The 25,455-nt window shown below is 34.0% G+C and overlaps 1 protein-coding gene and 1 long non-coding RNA gene across 10 annotated transcripts in view; both read right to left on the minus strand.

Moving 5' to 3' along the window:
- LOC309849073 (uncharacterized protein) overlaps positions 1-25,455 on the minus strand; it is a 414,440-nt gene that overhangs the window by 224,577 nt on the left and 164,408 nt on the right. The window lies entirely within an intron of this gene.
- LOC309849074 lies at positions 1,713-8,498 on the minus strand. Its single transcript, XR_014303470.1, has 2 exons — positions 8,410-8,498; positions 1,713-2,101 (listed from the first exon to the last, which is right to left on the minus strand). It is a non-coding gene; the product is annotated as an uncharacterized lncRNA (long non-coding RNA).

The following is a 25,455-nucleotide window of genomic DNA, read 5'->3' on the forward strand; positions in this document are numbered from 1 at the left end:
AGAAAAAAAAGAGTCTCTTCAACAGTATATATTGGTGTTGGGAGAAAGGGAAACCTTTTTACACTATTGACAGGAATGCAAACTGGTACAGTCATTCGGCAAACAGTATGGGGATTCCTCAAAAAGTAAAAAATAGAACTACCCTACAACCCAGCAATTGCACTACTAGGTATTTACGCAAGGGATACAAAAACAGTGATTTGAAAGGGTACATGCACCCCAATGTTTATAGGAGCAATGTTCACAACAGTCAAACTCTGGAAAGAGAACATAGGTCCATCGACTGATGAACAGTTAAAAAAGATGTCATATATATATATATATATGTATATATATACATATATATATATATACACACATATATACAATGGATAATTACCCAGCCATCAAAAAGAATGAAATTTTGCCATTTGTAATGACATGGGTGGAACTAGAGGGTATTATGCCAAGTGAAATAAGTCAGCGAGAGAGAGATAAATACCATATGATTTCATGCAAATGTGGAATTTAAGAAACGAAACTGAACATTGGGAACAGGAAGGAAAAATAAAATACGATACAAACAGAGAGGGAGGGAAACCAAGAGACTCTTAACTGTAGGGAACAAACTGAGGGCTGCTGGAGGGGAGGTGGGTGGGGGGATGGGGTAACTGGGTGATGGGTATTAAAGAGGGCACTTGATACAATGAGTACTGGGTGTTATATGCAAATGATGAACCACTAAATTCTACCCCTGAAACTAATAATATACTATATGTTAATAAATTTGAATATAAATTAAAAAATAAATTAAATGGATGAAAACAATAAAGTGTAATCATTAACTGTTGTTCTAATTAGCTAGGTAAGAAACCTGAAGATAACTGGTGTAACTGTTTAAGAAAAACAGACTCCATTTTTTTTTTCCAATCTTAATAGAATTTAATAGATGGTCTTACCAGAGGAAAGATCAATTTCTTTAATATTCTGACTATAATTTAAATAAACAGTCAAATATCATTACTGATTTTATGGAAATTAAAACACTGCCAAATTGATAAGATTTGACTAACATACTACTATATAATACATTTTTTATTGAAGTATAAATAATATACAGTGTTGTATTAGTTTCAGGTATACAGTAAAATAATTCTACAATTATATACATTGCTCCATACTCATCAAGATAAGTGTACTCCTAATCCCCATTGTGTATTTCACCCTCCACCTACCTCCCCTCTGGCAACCACCAGCTTCTTGTTATATTTAATATAATTTGTTATATATAATAGAGGACAAATCCAGGACAAATTAATCCAACTTAAAGAAATGCTTGCTATAGTTCATCTGGGCTATTTATATATTTTTGTTCCCTCTGTGGTGAGATTTAAATTTTAGGCACCTTAGGGCATGCAAGCATTATTCTTTGGACTCATAATCTATTATTAAGTCCACTTCAAATGAAGTGTTGCTTTTGACTTTATGTAACCTCTATATACCTTAAAATGATAGACTTAAGAATGGGTTCCTCAGGAATCTGTCTAAAGTACTGGCATAGCCCAAATAATGACAGCAATGAAGGGTCTGAAGAGTTGAGGTAAAAAGGTTTGGGTAAATGAGGAGTGGAGTGGCCTTGATATGGCACATTAAGCCTTCATTAAAATATATGAGTTATTTAATGATTAATGCTTTAGAATTGTAAAATAAATGGAAAATAATAAGAAGCAATATTGCCAGTTATTTAGTGTTTCATATTTATTTAAAAGGAGAGAAATGTATTATTTTTTAAAAAATTGACATGTACCAAAAGTAATTTTAAGACTTAACTAAACAAAATAGTCTAACAATTTGAAATCTCCATTAATAAGTATATGAAAGATGTCTTATAAGGATTAGAATGCATTCTTTATTAAAAACCCTATTTTAAGCTAGGGTTTATCCTTGATATAAAATTAAAACCGTTGGGTGCCTGGGTGGCTCAGTGGGTTGAAGCCTCTGCCTTTGGCTCAGGTCATGATCCCAGAGTCCTAGGATCGAATCCTGCATCGGGCTCTCTGCTCAGCTGGGAGCCTGCTTCTCTTCTTCTCTGCCTGTTTCTCTGCCTACTTGTGATCTCTGTCTGTCAAATAAATAAATAAAATCTTTAAAAAAATTAAAACCCTTATAGCAATGGATTATTTTGATCATGAGGTCATTTTTGTTTCAATAGCACTTTTAGTTTTCAATTTTGTAGACATTTGTGTAATCAGTACATAAAATATCAAGTTTTATTCTGACCACATAATGTCTGGTATCCAGTAACATGTCCAATTGAGAACCAATGTTTTCTAATATCAGTCCACTTTCTCTCCTTCCAAAACACAACACACACACACACATACACACACACCAGCCCAGGACAAATTTGGACCTACAGTAAAGAAATGCAGACTCCACAGAGGCTCATAGTTACCCTGGTAGTAACTTAAAACAGGAATTCATGTTTTCAGGTTCTAAACAGTGGTTTTTCCTAAAAAGTGAAACAATTTTTTTCTGTGACTTTTAAGAGTTTTGTTGAGTATAATAGCTTGGTATAACAATCTTGAAGATCAAAAGTATTTAAAAAAAGGTTTCATGGAAGAGATGGGTGTCATTTGTGACTTTAGCAGAACTTTATGTCTTAAATTTGCACTATGAGGAATTGTGGGATTTTCCAAGAGGCAGTGGTGGAGTAAAGTTCATAGCTTTGAATGAATACATCTGAGTAAGAATGCCTAAGGTGAGTAGCAAAAATGTAATAATAGCAAGGGGGAAGTATGTGCAGGCAAATTAGTATAAATTTTTAGAGAACTTGAGTATCATATAAATAATGACCTCAGCCAATGTACATTAAATGCTTTCTGGTTGTTCACGTATTTGGTAGAGACTAGAATAGCAGTTCAAACAAAGTCATGCACAGTCCCTGTCTTCAGAGAGTACAAACTCTACTAGAAAATAAGAGATGTATTGTGATGTAGGGGTGCCAGATTTGGAGGGAAGAAACAAGATGATACAGTTAAATTTTAATTTCAAATACGCAATAAAAAGTTGCTTAGTTTAAATACGTTTCATGAAACATCAGGGACATATTTTATTAAAAATTCTTCACTGTCTCTCTGAAATTCAAATTTAACTGGGTATCCTGTTGCAAGGGAATATGTAAGATGACGGTGAGGTTCAGGCATGGGTTGAAATAGGAGGATGGCTGGTTATAATCAGAGAAAACAGCACACAAGAAGGGACTGGTAAATAGAAATAATGATTTCTTGAGTAACAACAAAACCAGCCCAGGTAAATGGGGGGAAAGCTGTCCCAAGATGAGGACAGAGAATAAGTAGCAACTGGATAGGAATTCAATGGCTTGGATATGAATTTTTTTAAAAAGACATCACCAGGTTAACACCTTTATTCTGGCGTGGCACACCGAGACTGACAGAAGATGATGAGTTTAAAACCATTTAGAACAGACAGAACGTGGTAAACAAGAGAAGGAGGGATGAAAATATGAAGAATTATCATCCAGGTTCAGATTTAGGAAGCAGGATGAAGCATAATCATATTTCCTAAGAAAGGAGACAGAGAATGTTGAAGTATTTGGGGGAAAAGGAGATAATAAGTTAAAATTTAAGACTGTTTAATTTGTGTTACTTATAAAACATTCAGTGGTGCAGGAAGTTGGATATAGAATTTGTAATCTCTTAAAAAAATAAAAGGCACTGAAATACAGATGATGACTAAAGCCACAGGAGTGAATGACAGAACCCAACAGAGGAAGGGTACAGAGCTTCAAGAAGTTCTGACATTAAATGGTTTCATACAAGAGGAGAAGCTAGAAATGGAGACGGAAGCCAGGGTACAAGGAAGTAAAAAGTAGAATAGAAGAGTGTTGTAATGTGGAAGTGAAGTAAATAGGGTTTTCGAAAGGAGGAAATTCATCTCCAATTTTAGAAAAACAGCTCTAATTCAGAGCAGTGGTTCACCGCACTGTGGAAGATAAGTATTAGGGCACAGATTACAAATCAGGATCAATTCTGGTTGTAGAATCAAGATGTGGGAGATGTATGCACATTTGAATGCAAGGATGATGTACCCTAGAGAGGAGTTTCTATTAAATGAGAGTATAAAATCAGAGACAAAACTCCTCAAAATGCCAGAGGAGATGGGAATTCTAGAGTAATGGAATGGGTAAGCTTTACAGAAAAGTCAGTACATTAAATTGGTAAATTTGAGGTCAGGAAGAGTAAAGGTCTATTATGAATTACCTTTCTTTAAGCTCTTTAAAAAGAGTCTAGCTTTTTGAGCTTTTTTTTCTTTACAGCAATACCAAATTGAACCCCCAGGATTATAACCCTAATGACCATAGACACATACGTATCTTGATTTACTACTATACACTCTGTGTCATAAAACATAGTTCATGGACTAGAAAGATGATACTAGCTAATGTACTCCTCTCCAAATGAAGAGGAAACTCATTAGCATCATTAACTCCCACCATTTGTTTGTAGGGCATTATTTGACCTACTTATGCATAAATAAGCTGCATAAGCTATTTGGTAAGAAGACACTTGATACTACATTATTATGATCAATTGTTTGTATACTGATACCCCAGCTTACTGGTTAATTATTTTTAAAATTAACTTTAAAAGTCCACTAACATAATTTATTTTTAACCTTTTTTAACTAAAACTTCATGTATGGCAGGTTCAAAAGAGAACAGATCAAGTTCTTCAGGGCCTCACAAAGGAATATTTTATAGTGAATACATAAGAATACAAGAAGGAATTTTTAACAGTCTAGCAAGCATTTGTATTCATTAAAGAGAGCTTTCATAATCAGAACCAATCAGACCCTGATTACACATCAATTTAGCAGTATCTGTGCAAGCGGTTTTATCCGTTACACCCATATTCCCTGTCTTCAGAGATTGTTTGGGATACTGGTTAAAATAAAACTGTAAAAATGAAAAAAAAAATCTCTGGTTAAATATTGATAAAATATTTTGTAATTTAAAAAACAGGGTCATTTATGGCTGGTGCTTTCAACTTCATAGTGTTATAAAATGGAAGAAATAAAATAAGCGTATGCCTGCCATTTCACCCAGTTTAATGTGTTGATCTTGGAACTGTGATTCCCTATCAGCATCTTACACTTGTTTCCAAGGCTTACTATAATATGGCCCCTGACTTATTAGTTGGATATTATCTCATCATATTCTATAATATAAAACCTCATGGTCACTCCAAAGTCCTGTGTCAGCTTCTTTCTCTCCTCCATACCTGGCATTCATTGTTTTCATCTTGTGTTTTACTTTTTTCCAGCAATTTGCCACCACCAAAGTATAGTTAATTCCTATCTCTTTTGTGGAATATCATTTACCTTTATTACTCTCTGATGCCTCTAGATTTCTTGTCTACATATTATCTAGATTATTCATTCTGATTCTTATCCCCACATATGCATTTCTTGTTTTCCTTTTACATTATAAGCACCTTGAAAATAATACTGGATTTTACATATTTGCATTGTCTATAATGGATTTATATAATAGACACTAGGTATATATTGGAATTAATTGAATTACATCATTATTATACACTAACAGACATGTACATTTCATTTAATATATATCCATTTAGTACATTTTTATAATAGTATTGCTTTATTCACCTTTTAAAAATATATCTGTGATTTCATTTTTTCTCATATAATGATAAAGTTTACTATTTAATTTATAATAATTTCTTCTTTGGCAAATTTAAGTCTATGCATTGTTTTATTTTTGTCTCTTATCCCATTTCCTTATCTGTACATGTTGAACACTCTCCACCTTTACCATAAAGTTCTTACCTCAAGCCATTCAGAATTTCTCTTTAGTTAAGTATCAAATAATTTATCAAACTTTTCATTTATCAATTCAGTGTTTCCTGAATGATAAACATAACCGCTGAAGAAAACAATGAATAAAAGTGGCACACAGAAAGGCATACCAATGACCACAGACATCTGTAAAACTTCCATTTATCTAACCTATAAAAGTGATAAAATTGCAAAGAACTAAACCACACAGACACACACACACACACACACACACACAACACACACAACTTGTAACTTTTAAGTACTTGTAAGATTGGTAGATTGTATCAATGCCAATATCCTGATTTTAATATTGTACTATACTTTTGCAAGACATTACTTCTGTGGGAAATGTTAACAGTATGTGAGAGTTCTATTATTTCTAACAACTGCACATGGAGTTATAATTTTTTAAAAGTTAAATAGTTTAATTTAAAGAGTCACATTTATTTAGGTCACATTTAAATTTTCTCAATAAATTTCACAGTCACAATCTCACCATAACATCTCCAAAGGTGCATCTAGGGATGAAAAAACTAAACCAAGTGCGTGCAGTGACTTCCAACATATGTTATATCTAAGATACTTTGTCAAACAGCAATAGACAAAAAGACTAAGATTGAGTCTTCAAAAATAGCATGTATTATCTAGGAATTATTGACTATGTATAACATAGCTATATTTCTGGAGTAAAACCAGTGTTTTATATAAGAGCAAGTATTTACTGAATACCTCCTATGTCCACTTTTAGGGGCCTAACATTTCCCCAGCTGGCCTGAGTTTACTGCTTTATAAATAAGAACTCACTTAATCCTTACAGATTGTTAGGTGTAAATCTGGTGTTATTATCTATCCTTATTGTATAGATGACAGACTATGGTACTGGAAGTTTAAATAAGTATTAGAGGTAGAAGTAATCAGTTTGCTACACTATGCTGCAATTTCAACCGAAGAATAAAAAATGATGAGTAGGAAAGGAAATGCTAGCATTAGTAAAGAATACTAATACTATAAGTTTATGAAAAGTAATAATTATGAACTATCATTTAGTAAATATCACCAAAGAACTCAATATGAAAGCAGTAATCAGAGATTTATTTTGATGAGTTATATATTGTAACCAATAATGGAAAGAGGTCAGGCAGAAAAGCAACTGGTAATATAAACACAAAATTGGTTGCATTCAAAGTAGGGAATCCTTTCTCTGTAGTGTAAAAATCACAGTACATTTGTTCCTTTTTGGAAAATTCACTCTTCTCCCTAAATTCAGTTAATGACCAAACTCTATACTGTAATGCTGAAAAGTAGCAACAGAGCCTAGCCCTCATTTTAAAGTGAAGGCAAATACAAAGATTTCCCAATTTTCAAATGGTAGGATCCCTGGTTAGTATAAAGACATTTTAAATATCCACATATGTTATGTAATGTGTTTGCATATGAATTTATGATATGAGAACAATAATTCTAGTCACCTCCTACCTAGGCATTTGTAGCCTCAACATTTGGGGACTACTTCAAGTGATTTTAAGGAAATTTGCCTTTGTTAATTTAAAAGTTTTCTGGGATAACTTCAACCTGAAGTCAGGAATAAAAACAGGCAAATAATTCCTATGTAATCATCATGCCATAACAATTCAATGAAAGTTTTGCCTTTTCTTTGTCCACATAATATAATACTAAAAAATATATCTGGTTGGTATTTAGCACCTTTACTCATTTTTGCACTACTTTGGCTGCAAGTGAGAGAATTTTAGCTTCAATCAGTTTAGGAAGGAGGGAATAAATATTTAGTCAAAGAACAAAATTTGTGAAGGTCAAAGGTACATTTGGCACCAGGGTTCCTAGATCGGGGGGGCATCAGGTGCCATTAAGAACTTTACCGTATTTCTTTTCTTTTCTATGAATATTGGTTTTGGTTTTTAATGCTGAATTTTGCCACAAGTCTGTTATTATGGTTACCAGAAACTCCAGAACACAGAAAGCGTTGGGTCACCTTCTCCTTGTTATAGCCAGAATGGGGAACTAGAGCTTGATGCCAGCGCCAAATTACATGGTTTGGTGAGATGGGAATGGCAATGCCCCAAAAAAAGAGCTGCTATTATGGGAAGAAAAATGTTCTGTAGACATAATTGATTTGGTATTGTGTCACTAAAAATTTGTGTAAAATAACAGTGTTCTTATGCCAACAGCTGTAGAGTGAATGTGTTTTCTACCTTCATTCTCTTGTACTCATGGAAGAGAAGAGGGGGAAGCACAGTACAGACACATACGCACACGTCAGACCTCTCAGTGTCCATTGCCCATCCTCCTATTGCTTCCCAACTCTTGACTCTGGAGGCCCCAGAATTATCTCTGGATCTCTTCTTTGCTGTCTTTACTCATTCCCTTCGGCAAGGTTATCCATTCCTCTCGTTTTAAATACTTCATATAGACATATGGCAAGCAAATTTATATACCCAACCTGAGCTCTCCCCGAACTTCAGTTTTATATCCAACTTCTTTTCAGATTTAATAAGGCCAAAACTGATAAACTGATTCCCACTGTACCTTTAGTCTTCCAGATCTCAGGAATGTCAATTTGAAAGTACAGCTGTTCAAGTCAGAGACCTTGGCATCATTTCTCTCCCAGTCCACATCTAAGTCAAAAGGAAATCCATTCAGCTTTATTTCTGAAATACACTATTTACTCATTCAATCTTGGCCTGTGTGTCTATGGAAACAAACGGTTTTCAACTGGGTTGATTCTGCTCCTCAAGATTATGGGGCATTGTCTAGAGATATTTTTGCTTGTCATAAGCAATGAGAGCAATACTAGCATCTACTGAGAAAAGGTCAGGGATGCTGTTGAACATCCTACAACACAGAGGACAGCTCTCTTTAACAGAGTATCCCATCAAAATGTCAATAGTGCTTAGGTTAGGAAACCTTCATCTGCACTAAGTTCCCATTATCTCTCCTCATTATTTTATTAAAGTACCTTCTTAGATGGTCTTTAAATTTCCTTCTCATCATCAGGTAACCACAGACTAGTCAGAAGGATCCTTCAAAATTATTCTGCTCACAACCATCACAGACAGTGTATATTTTTTCCTTTTTAAAGATGTTGTTTATTTATTTTAGAGAGGAGGGAGAGTGGTAGAGGGGGGCAGAGGGAAAAGCAGGCTCCCCACTGAGCAGGGAGCCCAATGTGGGGCTCGATCCCAGGACTCTGGGATCATGACTTGAGCTGAAGGCAGACACTTAACTGACTGAGCCACCCAGTTACCCCAGATAGTTTGTTTTGATCTAATGAGCATGGGTGTTCCATGAAATGGATGAAACACAAAATTCTACCCCTGAAACTAATGATACTCTATATGCTAACTAATTTGAATTTAAACAAAATCTCAAACATTCTCTCTTGGTTCTAATCACAAAAATATTTTTTCGTTTTCTTTCCTCTCCAGATGTTAATTTTTCATATATTATTTTCTTTTTCCTTCTTTTCCATCTACCCTCTTTAATTGCTAATGGTCCTTAAGAGACTGTTTTTGGCTCTCTTTTATCTCATAATAATCACTCTCTCAAATCTCTCTTTCAGGGTTCAACCTCAGTTCCACTATGACACTGACACTTCAATTACCACCACACTTCTCCCCTAGCTTTAGACATATCCCAGTGAAAATCTCATTAGGTTCCTCTAATGTAACATAGTTCACCCAATCACAGAGCAACGATCATGCCAGATACTCTACTTCTGTTCTTGACTTTCATTAACATCAACTTGTGTCTTAAAAAAGCAAATTTCAAGGTATGGTTCTTTAATGTCTTCTTATCATTCTTTCCTTTTATGAGTTGGTAAAAAAAAAAAATCGAATCACATCTAATAAATTATTTACATAGTCTGGTTTAGCTCCTGATAGCTACATTAATGCTTCAGTTCAAGACCCCATTATCTTTTGCTTGAGATATTACAACAATCTTCTGCTGGATTCCATGCCAAAGATTTCAGTGTGTTTTAAATATTGCTTCCAGAATTACATTCTAAAAAAGTTCTGATAATCTCATTCCCATGATATGGATTGCTGGCAGTATAAAATCAACATTCTTTAGGCTAGGCTGTCACAAAATGATCCACTTCTACCTTATGATTCTCTTAACCTGTCTCTAAACTTCTACCACAGTGAACTTCTCATTGTTCCCTTAACATACCATCCCCTTTGTTATCTCTATTTTTGTATGTATTCTCTCCTCTGTCTGGAATATGCTATCTACTTCACATAGAAAACTCCTAATCATCTTTTAAAACATAGCTCAAAATTTAGGTTATTAAGATCTCTGTACTCATATTTACTGCTTTTTATCCCCTTATTCTCTACAAAATTGTCATCTCCTAAAGGTGGTTTTGTTATCTCCAACAACAAATGGAAAAACTGGAACGTGGCAGAAACAAAGCAAAAATAAAAGTAAAAATCATTCATAAATCAAAGGATACACATTCTTTCCTGTAGGTGTATGTCATCAATCTCATTTTGTGTATGAGAAGAGGAAACAAATAGCATTAGGATATATGCCCAAATCTTCAAAACAATTTATAACAGAGCCAGAATAAGAAATTAAATCTCTTTATTTTTAATATGGTATTGTTATATATCCTATTATGGATTTGCACATATTATATTGTTTTGATAATGAGTGATTAAAGTGAAAATACACAGAAGAGAAATTCTTGGAATCTGGCTTGCAAAATTCTAGGACAGACCTATATTCAGCTGTATTTTAAAATTTTATATAGCACTTTTTATTGATTTTAAGTTTATTTTACTTTATCATATATATTTTTTAAAGCTCAATAGTGCCTCAGAGAAAACCAGAAAATTAGATGTTAGGAGACTACTGTGGAGAAAAAGAGTGGGTGAAAAAATCTATAGAGCTACCGTAGATAGACAATTTTGTACTCCCTCCTTCCCCATTGTATGATCATATAAGAGGATTTTAGATTATCTTCATTCTCCCTTCAGAAGATTTACAGCAGGAAGTTAATAAAGCACTTAGCAGAAGTTAAGACACAAAATAGGCAGGGAATGAAAGATTACATCAGAGAAAGACTAATTGTATTGTAGATAGCAAGTGGTCTCTTTAGAAACCTGTAGTAGAGCAACAAGATAAGGAATAACCGTCCAGCCACACTAAACAAAAGCCCCTTCCTTTGAAAGAGCACCAAAGGAAGCATGATGGTGGGATGAGAGAGAGAGAACTTCATTCCATAACCTGTAGTAAGATCCTTCCTTTAACCCAGAGAGATGCAGATAAATAAAGAAGTGATGTAGTAATAAGTAAAGAAACAGCATGCAGATGACAAAACAAACAAAAAAAACAAACAAACCAGTAACCAACCAACCAAATACAAGAAACACCCACAAGCTGCCCACTGGATTTGTATGCTATTGAATAACAGAGAGGTGTTGTCTGTGATGAGAGTCTTAAATGACTACCTGGAGGCCAACACTTTGATTCTGACCAGTATTTGGAAAAAAAAAAAATTAGAAAATAATGGGGATTTATTATCATAGAGTTAACACGAAAGCCTTTTTAGTTTTTCTGTTTTATGATAACTATTTGCTAATGTCCACAACATAACTGATACAGAATATACACATTTCTTTTCAAATAAACATGGGTAACGCAGGGATAAACACTACTGTCTGTGATATTCCCTGTTGAAATGGTATTATGTGTTAAATCCCTATTATCATACATAAAAATATAGAGAAAAGCACTGCTTATATTATCTTTAGTCCTAAGAGACAATCGACAGCTCTTTTTCACAACCAGCCTCGAAAAATGAGTAGCAGCTTGCTATGGGCTCAATATTTGTGTCCTCTCAAAATTCTATGTTTGATTCTTTTGCCCAGTGTGGTGGTATTAGGAGTTGCGACCTTTAGGAGGTGATTAGGTCGTTAGGGTGGATCCCTCATGAATGGAATCAGTGCCCTTAAAAGGAATAGTCCCAAAAAGCTCCCGAGCTACCATGGCCCCATGAAGTAACAGCAAGAAGACCACTGCTTATGAACCAGGAACAGGTCGTCACCGGACACAGAACATGATTATTCAGTCATGCTGATCTCAGACTTCCAGCCTCCAGAAATCTTAAGAAATAAATTTTTGTCTTTTATAAGCTACTCAGTCTTTAATTTTGTTGTAGCAGCCTGAGTCTTTTCTAATTACAAAAATATGTTATAATTCAAATGTTTAAAATGAAGAAAGCACATTTAGTTAACAAAAATAATTTAAATGATCTAAAATTCTGCAATGGTGAAAACTACTAAGAACATTTCATTTGATCTCATCAAGTATTTTTCTATGACTAGGTAAGTAGATCTGTAATTCAAATATATTATGCATGTGTTGTTTCTGTACATTAACATCACATTCTTTTGCACCTTGCAATTTTTAAAAAATATTTTATTTATTTATTCAGAGGAGCTGGGAAAGAACATGAGCAGGGGGAGGGGCAGAAGGAGAGTAAGAGAGAGAATCCCAAGTAGACTCCATACTGAGCATGGAGCCCAACACAGGGCTTGATCTCATGATGCTGAGATCATCACCTGAGCAGAAATGAAGAGTTGGTTACTTAATTGACTAAGCCACCCAGGCACCCCTGCATCTTGCTATTTCTAAAAAACAATTAACTATAATACATTTGTCTCTGATTTCATTGTATTTTTGTATGACATAATTTAAATTTTTTTGTATCATGCCAATGTGTGCTGGTTTATTTCCATAATCACCTATTTTTGGCAATTTCAGTAACTTACATCATTTGGCTATTATACACAGTTCTGCTATCCAGTTTCTTCTACATTTATGTCTATAGACACATCTGATTATTTCCTGAGACTAAATCTTGAGAAATGGAAATATGGGATGAAAGAGGAAGACTGTGTTTAGTGATTTGATACTTGTTGCTATACTCATCTAGAAGTTTATTCCCAAGTACATTTAATCTATTTGTGAGTGCCTATTTTACTACAATCAAATATATCCTGGATATATTTTTTTAATTATTTTTAGAAGTAAGCTCTACACACAGCACAGAGCCTGAACTCATGACCCTGAGAGATTAGGGATCACATACTTTACCAATTGAGCCAGTCAAGCACCCTAATCCTAGATTATCTCTTCATGATGATTTAATTTGTGTTTTTTACATCTAATGATGTTGACTTTTTTTTATGGGTTTAGATGATATCTGTATTACTGCTAGATAGTACTACTTGTTTTGTCTTTTTATAATTTTATAGTACAAATAATTTTAAAAAATCATTTACATTAAATGTAAAAGTTAACAATATCTTTTTGTTGTTTTATATTTTGTGAATATGTTTATCAAATTATATTTGCTTTAAAAATATTTCCTTGACTATGCTCTTTGAAACACAGATGTATAATCAGAAAGGATGAATACTTACCATTTATATTGACATGGGTGGAACTGGAGGGTATTATGCTGAACAAAGTAAATCAATGAAAGAAAGATAATTATATGGGTTCACTCATATGTGGAGTATAAGAAACAGCATAGAGTATCACAGAGGATGGGAGGGAAAACTGAATGGAAAGAAACCAGAGAGGGAGACAAAACTACCATGAGAGACTCTTAATTATAGGAAACAAACTGAGGCTTGCTAGAGGGGAGATGGGCAGAGGGATGGGGTAACTGGATGATGGACATTAGGAGGACTTGTGATGTAATGAGTACTGAGTGTTATATGCAACTGATTAATTATTGAACATTACATATGAAATTAATAATGTACTGTATGCTGGCTACTTAAATTTAAATAAAAAAAGAAGATGTATAAAAGTTTTACAAATATTTTAATCAAATTTTTTATGTTTTGCTAGTTCCCACCATTCATTTAATGCTTTCTAATGCTTAAAAAGATCTGTGTAGCATACAGATATACATTTACTAATACTTACTTTTTCTCAATTTATTTCTTCACATTTAACTTTTTAATTCAACTGAATTTTGCTTTGTCGTAAATAATATAAAGGAACCATATGTATTACAATTTCCCCAAATATTTAACTAATCTGTCATTATTATATCTTTCTCCTGTTACCATTCATTAAAAGGTTACCTATATTCTATGGTAAATTTATATGGTAAATAAAATTCTCAATTTTAAAGGTAGTTTTCCTATTTTATTCCATTAATCTGGCAATGTTGGTATAAATATGTACTGACCTAGTTAATATGACATTTCAAATATTCTATCAATATTTTTCACTTTTTGAGCCATATATTGAACATGTTCCTAATCTTCTGTGATGAGGTTCATTTTTCTGATTGCTATTTTGCAGAGCAGATAATGAAAGCTATTTATATCTTTCCTTCTTTTGTAGCTATAAAGAGGTTTTTGTTTCTGAATTCTAATACCTACTTAAGTAAAACTTCATGTTGTATCTTTCAAACAATTTTTGTTTTTAAGTATAACCGTTTTAATGCTGATTTTATTATTCTTTCAGGACCATAAATTTTGCCTTAATATAAGTTTGATAATTGTTTTCACTCCAGTTTTCTTTACTAGAAGATAAATCTCTGTTCTGAGCCTTCAATAGCCATAATTCATTCTCATTGTTTTCCTCCTTTTTGTACTTTTTCTCTGTAGTTTCACATTCTGGAGTAGTTGTGAAGACAGAAAAAAAGCAGCCCAGGCAGCTTTCCCCTGGGAGGAGTTGGCATGGCGCTCACAGCTAGGGTCTGTTGTTTCTCTGTAAGGTCATTATGTGCCTAAAATCAAGTACATGAGAAGGGCACTCCATAATCATAGCTATAAACCTACTAAAACAAGAACATTGTGCACATCACAAAAAGGACCAAATTCCCTCCTTTTTCCCAGGAAATGTGACTGCTGCTTCTCTACCAGTTACAGACTAACATGTTCAAATTTTCCTGCCTCCTAAATTAAAAAAAAAAAAAAAATTTAACACATTTAATCACTGAATTATTTCTACACAGACAAGACCAAATCCCTGCTTCCTTGAAACTTCCTCCAAATCACCTATGCAAGCCAAATCAAACTACAGTTCCCTCCTAACACTTGCTTACTCCAGAGTTCTCCATGTTGTGTTGTCTCTCCTTATTCAATTAGTAAATGCCCTAATTTTGTCTGACTTTGTGTGTGTCCTAATGGTCCTTCCTTGGAAGGTACTAAACTGTTCAAGTTTGCTTTATAAAATTTTTTGGTTTATGTTCATTTTGTTCTTTAAAATTTTAGCTAAATATTGCTTTGTTTTCCCTTACATTCAAAAATAAAACCTCTCTCCATACTATTCTTTATTATGTAAAATTTTTATAGATTCATAGTTAACATTTTAAAATAAATGATGATTAAGACTGATATTTTAGTTTTTAGAAAATAGTTTTGCTTCATTCCTTTATTTTCAATATAGAGGAAAATGGAAATTCTCTCCTTCTTGCATGTTGTTTGTGAAACTTTTGAAACAATATTTAATGACCCAGCAGCCTACAGAGTAGAAAAGAGGCTGTATGCAGAATAAAATCACTGTTGGCTTTCTGACTAAGTCATTGTAATGGAAAGTAGTCTTTCCAATCTACTTGATGTTCTGGCTTCAGTGACTTCTCAGGTACTCTGGCTGTGGCTGGCCTTTCCCTAGAATGTCAGACTTCCCCATCAAATTAAAAAAAAAAAAAAAAAGTTAAATGGCCACATAAAGAATCCTATCTGATATACTTGTGATTGTACTTGAATATCCAAAATAGCTGTTTGCAAATATGGTTTATGTGAATGTTGAGCATAGTCTCAGAGCTTCCCCATCATACTTTGCTTCATATTTGAGTTTCTAAAGGTTTATACTTCCTTTCTGAGTTACCACTCTGCTTTATGAGGAAGGTTTCTCTAGTTTGGTTTCACTATATTCTTGTGTTCTTATGATTTCATTGCTTAGGCCCAGAGATCAGATTTTTGGGCAAACACCTGTAGCTTTATTTTCTTTTACCTGGTAAGTGATACCACTACTGAATTTATATCCAAATGAAAAAGTAATTTTCTTACCCTACTCATTTCTTTCTATGAAGAAGAAACACATTCGTTTTACACAAGACTATTTGTATACCCAAGAGCAACATGGAAGATTTTTAAAAACCGAATGAAGTTTCTCCGGAGTCCTTGTTTCTAGTACAAGAGAACTCAACCAAAACTCTTTTATTCCCCCAGCCTAGTTTAATAAAACATTTTAGAATTTCCTTTATGTTTAAAATGTGATTTCTCTTAATCTAAATCTCTTAGCCAACTTTAAATCTTTTTTGTTGTTGTTGTTTACAGAACACATTTGGTTGAAATGGTAGGATTTCTCACAATTAGCACAACTGTCATATTCTTAGCAAGACATTTTTTCTTTAAATGAGTACAATATTTAGGAAATAAATTACATTATAAGTTATTATGCATGAACTTTGACTATCAGTACAGTCCTCCACAATCCAGTCAGTTTATCACCAATAAACAGATAGCATTTGCTATAATGAACAGAGTTCTGGGATTGTGGACCCAAATAAGTTCATATCTTTAGACTGTTTCCTGACTCCTGTGTGAACTTGGGCACCTAAGTTATTTTCTCTCTCTGATCGACAATGTCTTTATTGGTTTAGTCTATATTCTATCCACCTTATGAAGAAGCTAAGAGGATTAGTAAAATCTTATAAGAATATGGAGACAGACTGAGATATTATTATCTTCTCAAGAATAAGAATGGTATATTCTGTGTCCTATAGCAGAAGCATGATCTAAATATATATTAGTCACTTTGACAAATACCTTAAACAAGCTACATGTAAAAAGGCTAGAGCAATCGGAAGAACTTTGTGTTATCTTTAAGAAGTGTCAAATACTGGGGTGCCTGGCTGGCTCCGTCAGTTAGGCATCTGCCTTCAGCTCAGGTCATGGGATTGAGCCCCAACTCCAAGCTCCCCACTCCATGGGGAGTCTGCTTCTCCCTCACCAACCCCACTCATTCTCTCTCTCTCTCATGCTCTCTCTCAAATAAATAAAATCTTTAAAAAAATATAAAGTGTTAAATATTATAGTATAGCTTATTACATTAACATTTATTTTATTATATATAAAGATCTGTATTAAGAATGGAAGGCTGAATAGATTCCCATGTTTTGGTCATGTGTGATGAAAAAGTGTATGATCCTGATTGCCAATTACAGAAAAACAAGCAGAATATTATTGTACAAATCATTTAATGACAAAAACAAATTTCTGTATGTTGCATCTCTCCTTCAATATTCAGTTAAAAGTGACATATTTGATTTTCCTTCATTTTTCTCTAGGGGAAAAATAAAAAGGTTACATAAGAATATAAAAATTATGGAATGGAAATAATATGGAATAGAAATAATCAGATATCTAGATGTTGCCAAATACTTACATGCACAATATTCAATACCTTTAATTGAAATTTTCTCTTTTAACATGGTCTTATTTTAAGAAGAGGAAGTAGGGTAAATAATTTTTATTCTTATATTAACTATTTAAATCATAAAGAAACATATAAAGCTACAATATAATTATATAAAGTATATAATGTTCCTTGTGTTTTAAATAGTCAATATAAAAATAGATATGCACATTTAGTAAGTAGAAACATACATGTGTGCTAATGTACATATGCGTATACATTCTTGTACTGAACAGATTTTGCCACAAGGCATTCTTTACATTATCAATATAAACTCGCTCTCTTTCCCTAAAGACTGTAGGTATACCAATATGCTGGCCTTGTGGATGGATAATCAAGGCCTTTGGCTGAACATCTGTAATAGTCACAGGGAAAAACATATCTCATTTAGAGCTAAGAGCAATAATCAGGGTATTAGTACTTTAAGATTATACTGAACTCTTGAAAGTCACATAACTGATATCTCATAATAGTTTTATGCTGTGTGTAGGAAAGTAGCATTTTATGCAACTGTGCTTATAATAAAAACAGGTTTTATTTGGAAACTTTACATATATCAGGCTCTCTGCTCAGGTCTTTAAGTCTATTATTTACTCCCCACAGAAATCCTACATGGGAAGGTGCATTATTATCCCTGTTCACAGGTGAAGAAATCAAGACTTAGAATGGTTAAGAAAATCAAAGTAATACAGCGTATACTAATATTGAAGTTGGCTTTTTATTTAAAAAAATCTTCTTTATTAGCATTTTATTTTCTTTTCCTTTTTGACACTTTAAACCAACATTTATAGAAAAGAAAATAATCTGAATATATGCCAATTCTGACATGTACTGAGCACCAACTTTGCACTTACTACATTTAATGACACTAGTATGAGATTTTGTGTTACTTAAACTAATGCCTGTCTAAGAGTTTAGAGTCCTTCTGTCCTATAGCAGTCAGAATAATTCAAAACTTCCTAATGCCATGCTACATACATATTAATTCCTATAATCCTCAAAAAAACCTTACTAGTATTCAGATTTTACAGATATGAAAATCGAGGCACTAAGATGACAAGTGCTCTATTCAATGTCACATGTCTAGAAAGTGATCCATCTAGGACTTTAAGTCAGATAGATAATCTCCAGAGTTCTTGCTTTAATGATTATGATTGTGCTTCACCTTTAATATGCCTGACTTGAGAAGTAAAATCCCATTATATCAGTTCCTGGCAGACTTACTTTTTAAAATAATATTTGACTTAAAAATATATTGATATATTTTAGTATATATAAATATATAAAAATATAATATATAAAACATAAATATATTAACATACCAATAATAAATAATAAATATAATAAAATCAGTGATTATTAATAAAGATAAAGAATAATAAAATAATAATTTTATTGATCTACAAAAGCAACCATAGTATTAATGTATCAAATATTCTTAGGTAGTTCTCTTCCTATATAATTCAAAATTTATTAAATGACAAGTCCTAGTCTGAGAGACAGAGAGAGCGCATAAGCAGAAGGAGGGACAGAAGGAGAAGAGAAGGAAGGACTCTGCCCTAAGCCCCACTTGGGCCTTCCTCTCATGACCCTGAGATGATGACCTGAACTGAAACCAAGAGCTGGATGCTTAACTAACTGAGCTACCCACGTTGCCCCTAAAAATCTTTCACTGAAAAAGTTAGTGATTTTCTTATGCTCTTCTTTCAAAATAGATAGTTCCAATTTTGTGTAGAAAATAAATAAATCGTTCATAATTTACTTTAATAGGTAAATCATTCCGGAGTACCAACAAAAATCAGGAAGCTACTCTGCATGGATGGTTTTGAAAAATTTAGTAACCTGACATTAATTGACAATTTAAATGAGCATTTGTAAAATTGGAGATACTTCTTTTTTTAAATTAATTTATTTTTTAAAATAAACATATAACGTATTTTTATCCCCAGGGGTACAGGTCTATGAATCGCCAGGTTTACACATTTCACAGCACTCATCATAGCACATACCATCCCCAATGTCCATAACCCACCACCCTCTCCTGTACTCCCTCCCCCCCAACAACCCTCAGTCTGTTTTTTGAGATTGAGTCTTTTATGGTTTGTCTCCCTCCCAATCCCATCTTCTTTCATTTTTTTCTTTTCCTAGCCCCCAACCCCCCTGGAGATACTTTTTAAGTTCCAGTAAGTACACTGATTTTTTTTAAGATTTTTTTTTTAAGATTTTATTTATTTATTTGACAGACAGAGATCACAAGTAGGTAGAGAGGCAGGCAGAGAGAGAGGAGGAAGCAGGCTCCTTGCCAAGCAGAGAGCCCAATGTGGGGTTCGATCTCAGGACCCTGGGACCATGACCTGAGCCAAAGATAAGGCTTTAACCCACTGAGCCACCCAGGCGCCACATGTACACTGATTTTTTAAGTGTGTATGTGTGTGTGTATGTAAAATGAAAATCTAGACTGATATAAGCTGACACACTGTTGTTATGTGAGTAGAATAATTACATGACAACATACTGTCCATGGACCACTAATCAATACATCTAATTTTTAATATCATTCCAGGTGGCTTAAGAGAAATAAAACACTGGTCTTAATAGAATATTAGTGTAATCCTGGTAACTGTGAAAAATTCTTGAGAAATAAATGCAGCTGTTATCTTGGCCAAGTTCTTTAACATATGGTTTTTCGGTAGTGTCTGTATTAATCATCTTGTTTTAATTAAGTTTTTTTCCTGTGACACAAGTTATTATTTTTACTTGTGGTATCTATCTATCTATCATATATCTAGCCATCCATCCACTTTTCTAATCATCTATACAACTATTCATGCATTTATCCACACAAATACATAGACCATAGACAAAAATCCTGTCCTACCATTTGAAGGATGCAAAATTGAATGTCATACTAACTAAATGACATTTTAGCTTGATGCAGAGAAGATAAAACAAACATGAAAAAAATGCAGAAAAGTATAAAACATGCACACTAATTATACCTCATACTACTTTGTTGTCTCACTCATCTACTACTGAAAAACTTGGGCTCAATGCATGTTTATTGAATGGATGTTAACTGTTATGTCAATGTCAAAACAGACCTTTCCAACACAACCCAAATAAAAATTAACACAGTAATTACTGCACAAACAAATTATGCCATGGTGGGTTGTCTGACTGAAGTGGGGCTTTCCATCTTTTTCTCAAGGATCTGGGGTTTTAGCTTTTTATCATCACTGTGACTCTTTGTCATCCTCATCTGCCCCACAGTCCAGGGCCAAAGTCACTACCCGGAATAATGGCTGTTGAAAACCACTGATCCTATGAATGTTGCTAGGTCAGATTTTTTTTTTTTTTTAACTTATCTCAAGGACTTCATTTAGAATCTGTAAGACTGGTTTTAAGGAAATAAAAGCAATGAAAAGATGGGACTCTTCAAATGAGTACTGAGGAGAAAGTGCAAAATGGGTTAGGACATTGCCAGGTCCTGTTACTTTTGTTTTGGGTTATTTTTGTTTGATTTCTACATTCTATTTCTTCTAAGACGGTGCCAATTGATGATAAAAAACAAGTTTAGTCATATCTTGGCTTACTAGGACATACTAGATTCTAGCCTCAGTGGGGAAGCTATTTAGAAGTTCTATTAATTTCACTAGATTTTAGCATAAAATAATCTTTTTGCTAGTCTAACTCTAAATTAATGACCTTATTCCTTCAAATGAATGTTTGCCATTCTTTTGTGTTCTAGTCAACATTTTGTTCTAACCTGAAATTCTAAGCTCCAGATCCCAGCCTCTAAACCCCATTCCAAAGGCCATATCCTATTTTGTGAACAATACCAGAATGCTATGGTATGAATTCCTGGACTGTCAAGAATGACTCATCATTGATCACTGATTTCAAGTGGGAAACTCCATGATCTCCATTGACTTTGCTTATTTTGAGACAGCCTGTGCATTGGGCAAGAACAACATGGGAGGCTGGTTAAAGACAGAGTTTTCAGAGTTTCCTTGGTATTCTGCTATGCTTCTGAGCACTAAGTCCTTATTCAAGGGTTCTTCTGTAGAGCCCCTGGATCTCTCCAGGCCTAGTGAACCAGAAGATTAGAACTATAATGCATTAATTGGATTGAGCATTTCTGTGATAAATAGATAGATAGATAGATAGATAGATAGAAAGATTAGGTAGATTGATACAAAAAGGATTGAATAGTCTATTCTAGGCTTTAGACTACCTCTTCTTTTTTTTTTTTTTTTTTTAGATTATTTATTTATTTATTTGACAGAGAGAAATTACAAGTAGACGGAGAGGCAGGCAGAGAGAGAGAGAGAGAGGGAAGCAGGCTCCCTGCTGAGCAGAGAGCCCGATGCGGGACTCGATCTCAGGACCCTGAGATCGTGACCTGAGCCGAAGGCAGCGGCTTAACCCACTGAGCCACCCAGGCGCCCCTAGACTACCTCTTCTACTGTAGGAAAAAATCTCATAAATTGGGTCACAGGCAATTTAAAGAATTTCCTGAACATCCCTGTCTTCCCTAAGATCTCTGGTAATAGGCATTGAAAAGCAGGATTCAAAGGGAAGAGGTCTAACATCATAATTCTAGCATTGTTTGCTGCAGAACCATGGAATCTGAGAGTTCAACACTGTCATTTCCTCATCTTTGTCATTCAGTGGAAGCACACACAGATGCTGGGACATCTGGTTTCATTGGCAATGAGTCTTTATTGCTTGCAAGAGTGTGCCCTGCATGCCCGGGTCTATGCCTTCTGAGAATTCTTACCATCTGCCCTTTTAGTAAAGCTTTCTACCCAAAGTGCATTAGATTATCTTCTCAAGTTTGATACATGGCAAAACCGGGCCTCCCGGCACTCTGGAAACCTTGGTATAAATAGTACTCAGATAAACTGATGGTCCAGTCTTTATGTACCCTATTCTTATTATAGAGATATAATCTTCATGGATACAATTTACTCCTCGAGAAAAATAGCATATTTCTATTGTTCAGAAAACCTATTCTCTCTAGTGATATTTTTCTAAAATATGTGCATACTAATCATAGGGCAATTCTCATATAGGCAGGATCATTATGGTTCATTTCCTGTTGTCTTCGGTGGAATCTGTTTTCCTTTCAGAGTGAAAATTAGATTGCTAACAGCCCCTCGGCCATGATAGAAGTTCAGGTGGTTGTCAAATAGGTTAGTCAGTGAAAACCCCATGATTGCATATCCAGGAAGACATTAACTCTTAGGAATTGTCTAGCTTTTGGGACATTTAAGGCAGTTGTTTTGTTGTTTGTTTGTTCGTTTGTTTTGGCTGTTTTTTTTGTTGTTGTTGTTGTTTGTTGTTTTGTTTTGTGTGTGTGTTTTTTTAACTAGAACTGACATAAAAGGTTTTTAATCCAAATGTAGAACTCACATTGGACAGTGAGTTCCAGGAATGAACTAACAGGTTGGTCACATGTATTATAATCACAGGTGGATGTCAAAGCATCCTCTGGAAGCTGGATAGTAGTTAAAGACAGATATTCTAGGATACAACTATTTGGATATATTTCCCATGACTTGTATTTATTCCAAAGTAATTTTGAGGTAAGTTACTTAACTTCCATTTCTTCATCTGTTAAAATGTTGATTTTAATATTATTCTTATACATAAGTCTGATGGGATGACCAAGATATCTGTCTCTGTGACATCTGGACCTCTAGTCACCATGGCCTTCTCAGTTTGTCACTGTTGCATTTGTTTTCAAAATTGAGTGGGGAAGAACCAAGATTTGACAGAATAGATTACTTGAGTGTCAGAAGTATTCTTCCTTGATCACACAATGTAATGACAGAGAGTACGATAATATGACAATTATATTCTTCTTAAGATTTATTTATTTTAGAGAGAGAGAGAGCATGAGCATGCTCATGCAAGAGGATGGAAAGGGGCAGAGGGAGAGAATTCTCAAGCAGACTCCTTGCTGAGTGAGAAGCCCAATGTTCGACTTGATTTCCTGACTTTGAGATCATGAGCTGAAACAAAATCAAGAGTCAGATGCTTGGGCGCCTGGGTGCTCAGTCGCCTCGGCTCAGGTCATGATCTCTGGTCCTGGGATCGAATCCCACATCAGGCTTGCTGCTCAGCTAGGAGCCTGCTTCCCTTCCTCTCTCTCTGCCTGCCTCTCTGACTACTTGTGATCTCTCTGTCAAATAAATAAATAAAATCTTTAAAAAAAAGAGAGAGTCAGAAGCTTAACCAACTTACCACCCAGGTGCCCCCAAATCATATTCTTTTTTGTTTTTTTTTTAAAGATTTTGTATTTCGTATTTGTATTTTGTATGGCTTATCTACTTGATATGTTAATAAGCAGTATATAAATAATTGTGTAACTCATAAATAAAGGTGGAATTGCTAATTTTTTTTTTCCTTTGAGTAAGGGATCCACGACCAAATGTTTGGAGAACTTTGGATCAAAGCATCTCAGAAGCAGAGATAAATCCACTCACACCTAGTTATTCTCCCACCATATATTCTATAGATATGAAGACAAATACAAGATTCTATATTACCACTAATGCTCATTTGAATAAAATATATTTTACAAGAAGAAAAAGGAAAAGAATTATAGTTTTTGTGAAATTATGTATCCACAGCACTTAGCCAATAAATTATTATATATTTTTGAGGTTTCACACTTTTTATCACTATTTAAAGTGAAACTGACTCTTATTAGTATCAATCAGTAAATAAACTTGGCATCTGAGAAGTTTATACTTGACCTTTTCTGAATTTCATTTAGGATCTCAGACCTGAACTGGAAATAGATCCTGTGGTTTATATCAAGAGCAAAATACAGTTGAAAACAGTCTTGGATCCTGAAGAAAAATAACTGTGCTTATTTTATCCTGAGCCATTTTTCTGGGAGAAGTTAAGATATCTATTCAAAATGAGCCATTGAATTAAAGAGGAGGGTGGGGAAAGCATTGATTATCCCATTTCCCAGGACAATGTTCTTTCTGTTAAAGTATATAAAAATCACCAGAGAGTCATAGGCCTTATTTTCAGTTTAGTGATACGGATACTTCAGTATTTTAGATATTTGAAAGAGATTATAGATGGAACCATGAGAAATTTTTTGTAAATCTGTTAAATTCAAAGTCCATATATAGAGAGATATATGAACACACACATGAGACAGAGGACTAAGAAAGAGAGAGACATACAGAGACATATAGATGGACAAAGACAAAGAGAAGAGTGAGATAAAAACGTTCATAAAATTTTATCTGAAAGCATAATTTCCTAATGAACTCTTTTTTATTAGAGTTTATTACTATCTGGCTTTTTTCACTTTCATATTATTAACTATTTTTCAATCAGAACTCATACAATGGAGTATAAACAAAATGCTAATGACTTATATTTAATATGATTAAATTGGTCATTATTTTGATCAAAATGGAAAGAATATTTCATTAGAGGGAGCTTGTTTTACTTTGTTTTTAGCAACTGATAATGTATCTGCAAAATTTCACATTTATATTTGGAAAAATATTGATCACAGAAATGGTATCTATTTAATGATTTTATTTATAATATTGAGACAAATTTTATATTAAACATAAACATGGTATGCTTTCTCACATGTGCTGAGATTGCCTTCTACTTTCTCTATCAAGGTTAGCACCCACCACAGCACACCCTTCCATATTTGATTTAGATGAAACACCACACTGGGAAACATGGAATCTAACTTCCTAAGTGGCCAGTCAGGGCCAGATGAAGAGCATGGCAGGGCAGGATCAACCTTAACCAACCAAAAATAGGAGGTTGGAGGGAGCTGGTCAATTAAATTTCCTTTCTTTACTCTCTTTCGTAGACTTGTCCAAGATCTTGCTCAACCTCTCAGTTGTAGCAGGAATGTCCTATTAATATGAAACTCACAGAACCTTAGAGCCCTACTGGATTCTCCAGGCTTTTTGAATCAGTAACTGGCACAGCTAACATATCTCATCACACTGAGCTGTATTATTCATTGTTCACAATCTCAACCCCATGGGCACACATCTCTTTTAAAGTAAAATAATACTCATAATTCAACATCATTAGAATGAAAGTACTTGGGCAATATCG

This window comes from Mustela nivalis (assembly GCF_964662115.1).
Source record: "Mustela nivalis genome assembly, chromosome: 15".
Classification (NCBI taxonomy): Eukaryota; Metazoa; Chordata; class Mammalia; order Carnivora; family Mustelidae; genus Mustela; species Mustela nivalis.